A 12,500-nucleotide genomic window follows, 5' to 3' on the forward strand; every position below is an offset into this window, starting at 1 on the left:
CATCCTAGAGAGAGAGAGAGAGATCCATCAGTATGTATCCCACCTATAGGTTACAGGTTATCTGCTGATCTGATCATCTGATGCTGATATGAGTGTATTCCAGGAGACTCACTTTATGGGACACACACAGGACTATAATGCATTTGACCTGTAGGATAACAATAGATGTAATAATAATAATAATAATAATAATAATAATATGCCATTTAGCAGACGCTTTTATCCAAAGCGACTTACAGTCACGTGCGCATACATTTTTACATATGGGTGTTCCCGGGGATCGAACCCACTACCCTGGCGTTACAAGCGCTGTGCTCTACCAATTGAGCTACAGAGGACCACGTAGCTAAGACTAGCTGTGGACAGGTACCTGTTCTGTAGGGCCTCAGGTAGAGTCAGGGGGATCTGGTAGTAGATGAGGCCGACCAGCAGAGCGAAGAAGATGTTGAGGGCTAGCTGAGCATATGACGTCTGGGGATTCCGGAGAGAGTTCATCACCGTACGACCAGAAACTATCCTTATCTAGAGGACACACACACACAGTCACACACTATCCTGCTGAACAACACAGTATATAATAATACAGTCACACTATCCTCCTCTACAACACATTACATAATAATACACACTATCCTCCTCTACAACACATTATATAATAATACACACTATCCTCCTCTACAACACATTATATAATAATACACACTTTCCTCCTCTACAACACATTATATAATAATACACACTATCCTACTCTACAACACAGTATATAATAATACAGTCACACTATCCTCCTCTACAACACATTACATAATAATACACACTATCCTCCTCTACAACACATTATATAATAATACAGTCACACTATCCTCCTCTACAACACATTATATAATAATACACACTATCCTCCTCTACAACACATTATATAATAATACAGTCACACTATCCTCCTCTACAACACATTATATAATAATACACACTATCCTCCTCTACAACACATTATATAATAATACACACAATCCTCCTCTACAACACATTATATAATAATACACACTATCCTCCTCTACAACACATTATATAATAATACAGTCACACTATCCTCCTCTACAACACATTATATAATAATACACACTATCCTCCTCTACAACACATTATATAATAATACACACTATCCTCCTCTACAACACATTATATAATAATACAGTCACACTATCCTCCTCTACAACACATGATATAATAATACACACTATCCTCCTCTACAACACATTATATAATAATACACACTATCCTCCTCTTCAACACATTATATAATAATACAGTCACACTATCCTCCTCTACAACACATTATATAATAATACACACTATCCTCCTCTACAACACATTATATAATAATACAGTCACACTATCCTCCTCTACAACACATTATATAATAATACACACTATCCTCCTCAACAACACATTATATAATAATACAGTCACACTATCCTCCTCTACAACACATTATATAATAATACACACTATCCTCCTCAACAACACATTATATAATAATACAGTCACACTACCCTCCTCTACAACACATTATATAATAATACAGTCACACTATCCTCCTCTACAACACATTATATAATAATACAGTCACACTATCCTCCTCTACAACACATTATATAATAATACAGTCACACTATCCTCCTCTACAACACATTATATAATAATACAGTCACACTATCCTCCTCTACAACACATGATATAATAATACACACTATCCTCCTCTACAACACATTATATAATAATACACACTATCCTCCTCAACAACACATTATATAATAATACACACTATCCTCCTCTACAACACATTATATAATAATACATTCTATCCTCCTCAACAACACATGATATAATAATACACACTATCCTCCTCAACAACACATTATATAATAATACACACTATCCTCCTCTACAACACATTATATAATAATACACACTATCCTCCTCAACAACACATGATATAATAATACACACTATCCTCCTCTACAGCACATTATATAATAATACAGTCACACTATCCTCCTCTACAACACATTATATAATAATACACACTATCCTCCTCTACAACACATTATATAATAATACACACTATCCTCCTCTACAACACATTATATAATAATACAGTCACACTATCCTCCTCTACAACACATTATATAATAATAAAGTCACACTATCCTCCTCTACAACACATTATATAATAATACAGTCACACTATCCTCCTCTACAACACATTATATAATAATACACACTATCCTCCTCAACAACACATTATATAATAATACACACTATCCTCCTCTACAACACATTATATGATAAAACACACTATCCTCCTCAACAACACATGATATAATAATACACACTATCCTCCTCAACAACACATGATATAATAATACACACTATCCTCCTCTACAACACATTATATAATAATACACACTATCCTCCTCTACAACACATTATATAATAATACACACTATCCTCCTCAACAACACATTATATAATAATACAGTCACACTATCCTCCTCTACAACACATTATATAATAATACAGTCACACTATCCTCTTCTACAAAACATTATATAATAATACACACTAACCTCCTCAACAACACATTATATAATAATACAGTCACACTATCCTCCTCAACAACACATTATACAGTGGGGGAAAAAAGTATTTAGTCAGCCACCAATTGTGCAAGTTCTCCCACTTAAAAAGATGAGAGAGGCCTGTAATTCTCATCATAGGTACAGGTCAATTATGACAGACAAAATTAGAAAAAAAAATCCAGAAAATCACATTGTAGGATTTTTAATGAATTTATTTGCAAATTATGGTGGAAAATAAGTATTTGGTCACCTACAAACAAGCAAGATTTCTGGCTCTCACAGACCTGTAACTTCTTCTTTAAGAGGCTCCTCTGTCCTCCACTCGTTACCTGTATTAATGGCACCTGTTTGAACTTGTTATCAGTATAAAATACACCTGTCCACATCCTCAAACAGTCACTCTCCAAACTCCACTATGGCCAAGACCAAAGAGCTGTCAAAGGACACCAGAAACAAAATTGTAGACCTGCACCAGGCTGGGAAGACTGAATCTGCAATAGGTAAGCAGCTTGGTTTGAAGAAATCAACTGTGGGAGCAATTATTAGGAAATGGAAGACATACAAGACCACTGATAATCTCCCTCGATCTGGGGCTCCACGCAAGATCTCACCCCGTGGGGTAAAAATGATCACAAGAACGGTGAGCAAAAATCCCAGAACCACACGGGGGAACCTAGTGAATGACCTGCAGAGAGCTGGGACCAAAGTAACAAAGCCTACCATCAGTAAAACACTACGCCGCCAGGGACTCAAATCCTGCAGTGCTAGATGTGTCCCCCCTGCTTAAGCCAGTACATGTCCAGGCCCATCTGAAGTTTGCTAGAGTGCATTTGGATGATCCAGAAGAGGATTGGGAGAATGTCATATGGTCAGATGAAACCAAAATATAACTTTTTGGTAAAAACTCAACTTGTCGTGTTTGGAGGACAAAGAATGCTGAGTTGCATCCAAAGAACACCATACCTACTGTGAAGCATGGGGGTGGAAACATCATGCTTTGGGGCTGTTTTTCTGCAATGGGACCAGGACGACTGATCCGTGTAAAGGAAAGAATGAATGGGGCCATGTATCGTGAGATTTTGAGTGAAAACCTCCTTCCATCAGCAAGGGCATTGAAGATGAAACGTGGCTGGGTCTTTCAGCATGACAATGATCCCAAACACACCGCCCGGGCAACGAAGGAGTGGCTTCGTAAGAAGCATTTCAAGGTCCTGGAGTGGCTTAGCCAGTCTCCAGATCTCAACCCCATAGAAAATCTTTGGAGGGAGTTGAAAGTCTGTGTTGCCCAGCGACAGCCCCAAAACATCACTGCTCTAGAGGAGATCTGCATGGAGGAATGGGCCAAAATACCAGCAACAGTGTGTGAAAACCTTGTGAAGACTTACAGAAAACGTTTGACATGTGTCATTGCCAACGAAGGGTATATAACAAAGTATTGAGAAACTTTTGTTATTGACCAAATACTTATTTTCCACCATAATTTGCAAATAAATTCATTAAAAATCCTACAATGTGATTTTCTGGATTTTTTTTCCTCATTTTGTCTGTCATAGTTGACATGTACCTATGATGAAAATTACAGGCCTCTCTCATCTTTTTAAGTGGGAGAACTTGCACAATTGGTAGCTGACTAAATACTTTTTTTCCCCACTGTATAATAATATACAATATCCTCCTCAACAACATATTGTATAATAAAACACACTATCCTCCTCTACAACACATTATAATAATACACACTATCTTCCTTTACAACACATGATATAATAATACACACTATCCTCCTCTACAACACATTATATAATAATACAGTCACACTATCCTCCTCTACAACACATTATATAATAATACACACTATCCTCCTCTACAACACATTATATAATAATACACACTATCCTCCTCTACAACACATTATATAATAATACAGTCACACTATCCTCCTCTACAACACATTATATAATAATAAAACTATCCTCCTCTACAACACATTATATAATAATACACACTATCCTCCTCTACAACACATTATATAATAATACACACTATCCTCCTCAACAACAAATTATATAATAATACAGTCACACTATCCTCCTCAACAACACATTATATAATAATAAACACTATCCTCCTCTACAACACATTATATAATAATACACACTATCCTCCTCAACAACACATTATATAATAATAGAGTCACACTATCCTCCTCTACAACACAGTATATAACAATACAGTCACACTATCCTCCTCTACAACACATGATATAATAATACAGTCACACTATCCTCCTCTACAACACATTACATAATAATACACACTATCCTCCTCTACAACACATTATATAATAATACACACTATCCTCCTCTTCAACACATTATATAATAATACAGTCACACTATCCTCCTCTACAACACATTATATAATAATATACACTATCCTCCTCTACAACACATTATATAATAATACACACTATCCTCCTCTTCAACACATTGTATAATAATACAGTCACACTATCCTCCTCTACAACACATTATATAATAATAGAGTCACACTATCCTCCTCTACAACACATAATATAATAATACACACTATCCTCCGCTACAACACATTATATAATAATACACACTATCCTCCTCTACAACACATTATATAATAATACACACTATCCTCCTCTACAACACATTATATAATAATACAGTCACACTATCCTCCTCTACAACACATTATATTCTGCCCTGGAATTGCGTTCCCGTGCAAAACTAGACAGATAGCTAACAACTGAGTCTTCAATAAAACTTCCAAGGCGTGACTTTTCTTGAACGAATGTATTGAAAACGTTTATGTTGTGAAACTGCAAATACAGAAAATAATATACTTTAGTATTCAATTCACATTGACATACTGTAGCTGTACATTATACATTTCAAGTTGAAGTTGCATAAATACAAAGCAAGTGCCAAGTTACCATGTATCTGGCATGACGACAAACCAAATAGATAATTACTCTATGAGTATCAACTAGCCAACTCCTTTCATTACTCTAATAATGTACAAACACCTCTGTACAATAACAAAGCATATTACACTAGAAACAGTAACAAACTATAGTATGTTTTACACTTCTTTTACATGACGCACGAGCAAACTAATACAGCTAACGGCATCCATGAAAGTCAATGCAATTTGCGTGAGTAAATGTAACCAATTAACATTGATAAGTAAGCAATTCTGTCAATAACAATATTATCATCACTTGTAATATGCTTGAATTGAACTTACAAACAAATATTTTCCGAGGCTGAAGCGTAACAATAAATAGTTGCACTGAAAGAACTGTACAGTAACGTTGTTTCTAGCTGCTTGTCGCGTGCATAATAACAACTTTACTTCCGGGTTTTCGTACATAATTCTAAGTACCAGAAAGCTCCACTAGGGGGCGCTAAACACCATGGAACACAATGAAAGTCACTCTTAATCACTATAATAAAATAATCTGTTACCTTCTAACAAGATGGCAGCACACTCCCCGCCTGGTATAATGAGATTGTGCCACTATGAAATCAAATATTTTGCCTCTAGGATGCTTCAGAAAGAAGAACAACAATCTCTGAGATTGGTCTCAGAAACACCTTAGCAATCCCTTGCTTGACAACCTTTAGTTCTACTTTCCTGACCTTTCCGTCAGTACTGGGAAAGGTTTTGACCACAAGTCCGACTGGCCAGTCATTTCTGTGCGTCTGACTGTCTTTCAATAAGACAACATCTCCCACTTTCACATTTGGCTTTTCTGCTGTCCATTTTCTGCGTCTCTGCAGTGTTGTCAGGTACTCCTGTCTCCACCTTTTCCAAAAAGTGTCAGCGAGACACTGGACTTGCTTCCACTGTTTTCCATGAAGATCGTTCATGTGGAAATATCCAGAAGGGGGCTGAGGTAGCGTTGGTCTTTTGTGTCAGTAACATTGAGGGTGTAAGAATGGCAGGCATGTCAGGATCGGTTGACACTGACACTAGGGGTCTTGCATTGATTATTGCCATAACTTCAGACATAAGAGTGCTCAAGACCTCATGTGTGAGACGAGTGGAGCCCGTCTGAAACAGCATAGCATCAAGGATACGTCTGGCAACCCCAATGAGTCTCTCCCAAGAACCACCCATATGAGACGAGTGTGGGGGGATTAAATATCCAAGTACATCCCTTGTCTGAGAGGTATTTAGTCAACTCTGAGTCATTTGTGTCGATCCCCAGTTCCCTGCAGGCACCTATAAAGTTTGTACCTCGATCAGATCGTAGCACTTTTGCTGGACCGCGGATAGAGAAAAAACGCCTCAGCGCGTTGATGAAGCTGGATGTGGACATGGATTCGATGAGCTCAATATGGACTGCTCTAGTAGACATACATGTAAAGAGTACCGCCCAGCGCTTGGAGTCTGCACTACCACCTCTAGTGCGACGAGTTATGACATTCCATGGTCCAAACACATCAAGTCCAACACTGGTGAATGGTGGCTCTGATGTGAGTCTGTCTGCAGGTAAGTCCGCCATCTTTTGGTCAACTGACTTTCCTCTAACCTTACGGCAGGTGACACACTTGTGGATGATACCAGAGACCAGATGTTTGCTCCCAATAATCCAGAAGCCTGCTGCTCGAATAGCTCCATCTGAAAAATGACGGCCCTGGTGAGCCACTTGCTCGTGATAATGTCTTACCAGCAGAGTGGCGACATGATGCGTCCGTGGGATGATGAGAGGATGTTTTTCGTCTTGTGACAGGTCGGCAGAGGATAATCGGCCTCCCACCCTCAGCAACCCATCCTCATCAATCACTGGGTTCAGCTTTTTGAGTGTACTTTGTTTTGGTAACTCTTTTCCTTTCTCAAGGCATTTGAATTCCTCTTTGAAGGCTTCATGTTGCACACAGTGAATGATTGCTGTTTTGGCTTGTGACAACTCACTTGTACTGCATGGTTTTTTACACTGATGCCAGCCTCTGCAGTTGTTGTCGTCCGCACTTTCGTGAAAGGATCTGGCAACATGAATGAGTCGTGCTGTGGCTCGATTGAGAGCTTTCCAGTTCGAGAACCTCTCAAAGCGATGAGAGCCGAATTGAGCTCCAGAAACCTTAGTGACGAAGGCAGTGACGTCTGGCCGAATCTCTGCGTCTGCGTCAGGCTCTACAAGGTCAAAATTGATGGTCTCAGACTCACTTGAGTTTGCTTGAGCCAGAAAAGGGGGGACCTGAGAACCAATTGGTGTGCTTTAAGAGTGCGGCTCGTATGGGCCTGGTTGCATGGTCTGCTGGATTGCTGTCAGTGTTTACAGTTGTGCTTGGATCTCTCGAGTGCCCTGTAGAGAGAAATGTGTTGCTGAGCTACACTGCTGTAGTTCTCTTTCACCTGGATGATGTCAGGGCAAGGGCTCAGATAGGACGTGGCGACCATTTTGAAGTATGTTTGTCCTGAACACGTTAACACTGGCTGGTCGGTGAGCCGTTCCCAGACAAACTTCACCCACGATGACCCACCCGAGGTCGAGTCGCTGTGCATAAGGAGTGTCGTGGGGCCCATTGATTTGTTCTCGTACCTTGTGTACCCTTAAGATGTCTCGGTCCTAAGAGCAGGAGAATGGGAGCGTCTGGGTCTACAGCTGGAATTTTGTCCGCCACTGGTTGCAGATGGGGATGATAATGCGCAATGTCTGGGGAGGGAATCTCCATTCTATCGTCTGGCATCATGTCACACTCTATCAGAGTAGGGAGAGTGAGCTGCTTGTGTCCGTCTATAGACTCCACCATGAAGTTGACGGCTCTCCTGCCTGAAGTCTCTGTTACCCCAGAACAGGTCTTCATGGTGTATGGAGCAGAGTTGTCATTGATGTTGAAGAGATTGAAAAACTCTGTCTTGGCCAGAGATTTGTTGCTCTGTTCATCAAGCACTGCATACATTTTGACAGCTTTCTCTCTTTTCCCAGCTGGATAAGCTTTGACTAGGCATATTTTTGAACATGATCTTGGATTGGCTGCCTCACCACAGATCTCGGTACACTTTGAGGTGACTGATAGAAGAGCATCTTCACCTTGCTCCCCGCCATGCTCTTTCTCTGCTGTAGCGGTGTCTATCGTTGAAGGAGCTGGACCTGGATGCAGAGCAGCAAGATGTCTGTCGCTGTCACACTCGGAGCACTTGATTGACACCTTACAGTCTTTAGCTCTGTGCTGAGTTGACCCACAACATCGGAAACAAATGCCATTCTCTTTGAGATATGCTTTGCGCTCATCTAGAGTTTTGTATCTAAATCCGCGACACTTTTTAAGAGGATGAGGCTTGTTATGTATTGGACAGTGATGGTCAGGGCTTTCAACCTTTGTCTTACTGGGTTTGGTTTGGTGGTCTGAGGGCTCAGATGACACATCTGTTTTGTGTACAGTCACAGGTGTCTTGCTGTTGTATCTGACAGGTTTCTCATTTTTCACAGACACCTGGGTAGTTGAGGTGTAGAGGGTGAAGCTGGGGTCGTTTCTAATTTTCGCCTGGTTCCTGATGAATCTCGAGAAAACGAGAATGGTGGGAATGCTACCCGATAGTCCTCCTTGTATTTGGATCCCTGTGCTATCCATTTCTCTTGTAAACTGAATGGAAGTTTCTCTACTATAGGGTTTACCCCACGAGATGTGTCCAGATAAGCGAGGCCTGGAAGGTACCCTTCTTCTTTAGCACACTCCAGTTCGAGAAGAATGTCACCCAGTTCTCTTAGTTTGTGATTGTCTTTGTTAGACAGTTTTGGAAATTCATCAATTTTCTTCAACAGTGCATTCTCGATCACTTCGGGTGTACCATAGCACTCTTCTAGTCGTTGCCAGACCATGTTAAGCCCTGCTGTTGCATTGAGAATATAGACAGATCTAATTCTCTTTGCTTGCTCAGACGACTCTGCCCCCAGCCACTTGGTAATTAGATCTAACTCTTCCCTGGCTGATAGATTCAAGTCTCTGGTCGCATTGAGAAAAGATGCTTTCCATGCCCAATAATTTTCAGGACGATCATCAAACTTCAGGAGTCCGGAACTCACCATCTCACGGCGCAGGAGGTACTTGGTGAGTTCTGGTGCCACTGTGACTCAGGGAAGCCTTGTTTCGGTGACTGGAAGTGGGTTTGTTTTCCCTTTCCACCATGCTGCTTTTCATTTCTTTTGTACGGAGAGTCTCTGCTCATGCTCCGTTGTTTGCTACTTTCTGGATTGTGGCCTGTAGCTGGGTCAACACTAAGCTCTTGTGTCTCTACTTCAAATGGCATTTCAGCAAAGTAGGGCCTAGCATGTTGTTGCACATACTCACAAGTACGTTGGACTGGACTTAAGGGCTGTGTCCCTGTGTTGAGTTCTCTGTGGAGCTCTCTGCGTTCAGACTCTACAGCTTCTTCAAAGGCTACAGCTTCAGCCAACGCAGCAGCAGCTGTTCTCTCAACTTGGAGAACATATAAACTTGCATCCAGTTCCGCTTTTTGTTTCATCATAGAAGCTTCCTTTTCAGCATAGGAGACTCTAGCACGCGCTGCGTCCGCCTTGGCACGTGCTTTGATGGCTGCATAACTCGCCGTTGAGGATCTGCTTGACTGTTTTGATGACCTTGATCTTGCAGACTGAGACTGGGTCTCAATGTGCTGAAGAGGCTCCTCCATCTCTCTTACTCGCTCCTCTTCCTCTTTCTGTCGAACACTTGCCTCTGGTTGCTGCATCGTAGACTGCTGGTCATCCCTAGGATCAGAGGCTTTGTTGGCTAATGAACGTAGAATCATAACCACCACGTGCGATTATTCTTGTGCTTGAGCCCGCCGTGATGATGTTTTTTCACTATTCTGTCTAGTTTTGCACGGGAACGCAATTCCAGGGCAGAATACATTATATAATAATACAGTCACACCAACACACATCTAGAGAACACACACACTGTTCATACAGCGCAAAGTTGCCCAAAGTTCATCATGAGTTTACAACTTACTCATAAACTCAGAGCACACAAACAAACACACAAACACTCCATAGTAACGCTCAGCTCTACAGTGTTAGAACACTCAGCTCTACAGTTCTAGAACACTCAGCTCTACAGTGTTAGAACACTCAGCTCTACAGTTCTAGAACACTCAGCTCTACAGTGTTAGAACACTCAGCTCTACAGTTCTAGAACACTCAGCTCTGCAGTTCTAGAACACTCAGCTCTACAGTTCTAGAACACTCAGCTCTACAGTGTTAGAACACTCAGCTCTACAGTTCTAGAACACTCAGCTCTACAGTGTTAGAACACTCAGCTCTACAGTGTTAGAACACTCAGCTCTACAGTTTTAGAACGCTCAGCTCTACAGTTCTAGAACACTCAGCTCTACAGTGTTAGAACGCTCAGCTCTACAGTTCTAGAACACTCAGCTCTACAGTGTTAGATTACTCAGCTCTACAGTTTTAGAACACTCAGCTCTACAGTGTTAGAACACTCAGCTCTACAGTGTTAGAACACTCAGCTCTACAGTTTTAGAACGCTCAGCTCTACAGTTCTAGAACACTCAGCTCTACAATGTTAGAACGCTCAGCTCTACAGTTCTAGAACACTCAGCTCTACAGTGTTAGAACACTCAGGTCTACAGTTTTAGAACACTCAGCTCTACAGTTCTAGAACACTCAGCTCTACAGTTCTAGAACACTCAGCTCTACAGTTCTAGAACACTCAGCTCTACAGTGTTAGAACGCTCAGCTCTACAGTTCTAGAACACTCAGCTCTACAGTGTTAGAACGCTCAGCTCTACAGTTCTAGAACACTCAGCTCTACAGTGTTAGAACACTCAGCTCTACAGTTTTAGAACACTCAGCTCTACAGTTCTAGAACACTCAGCTCTACAGTTCTAGAACACTCAGCTCTACAGTTCTAGAACACTCAGCTCTACAGTGTTAGAACACTCAGCTCTACAGTGTTAGAACACTCAGCTCTACAGTGTTAGAACACTCAGCTCTACAGTGTTAGAACACTCAGCTCTACAGTTCTAGAACACTCAGCTCTACAGTGTTAGAACACTCAGCTCTACAGTGTTAGAACACTCAGCTCTACAGTTTTAGAACACTCAGCTCTACAGTTCTAGAACGCTCAGCTCTACAGTGTTAGAACGCTCAGCTCTACAGTTCTAGAACACTCAGCTCTACAGTTCTAGAACGCTCAGCTCTACAGTGTTAGAACACTCAGCTCTACAGTGTTAGAACACTCAGCTCTACAGTTCTAGAACACTCAGCTCTACAGTTCTAGAACACTCAGCTCTACAGTTTTAGAACACTCAGCTCTACAGTTCTAGAACGCTCAGCTCTACAGTGTTAGAACGCTCTGCTCTACAGTTCTAGAACACTCAGCTCTACAGTTTTAGAACACTCAGCTCTACAGTTCTAGAACGCTCAGCTCTACAGTTTTAGAACGCTCAGCTCTACAGTTCTAGAACACTCAGCTCTACAGTTTTAGAACACTCAGCTCTACAGTTCTAGAATGCTCAGCTCTACAGTTCTAGAAAACTCAGCTCTACAGTTCTAGAACGCTCAGCTCTACAGTTCTAGAACACTCAGCTCTACAGTTTTAGAACACTCAGCTCTGCAGTTCTAGAACACTCAGCTCTACAGTTCTAGAACACTCAGCTCTACAGTTCTAGAACGCTCAGCTCTACAGTTCTAGAACACTCAGCTCTACAGTTTTAGAACGCTCAGCTCTACAGTTCTAGAACACTCAGCTCTACAGTTCTAGAACACTCAGCTCTACAGTGTTAGAACACTCAGCTCTACAGTGTTAGAACACTCAGCTCTACAGTGTTAGAACACTCAGCTCTACAGTGTTA

The 12,500-nt window shown here is 41.0% G+C and overlaps 1 pseudogene; it reads right to left on the reverse strand.

The window, feature by feature from the left end:
• Positions 1-12,500, reverse strand: part of LOC121562700 — a 48,225-nt pseudogene that overhangs the window by 7,269 nt on the left and 28,456 nt on the right.

The sequence above is a fragment of the Coregonus clupeaformis genome, unplaced genomic scaffold (assembly GCF_020615455.1).
Source record: "Coregonus clupeaformis isolate EN_2021a unplaced genomic scaffold, ASM2061545v1 scaf1559, whole genome shotgun sequence".
Taxonomy (NCBI): Eukaryota; Metazoa; Chordata; class Actinopteri; order Salmoniformes; family Salmonidae; genus Coregonus; species Coregonus clupeaformis.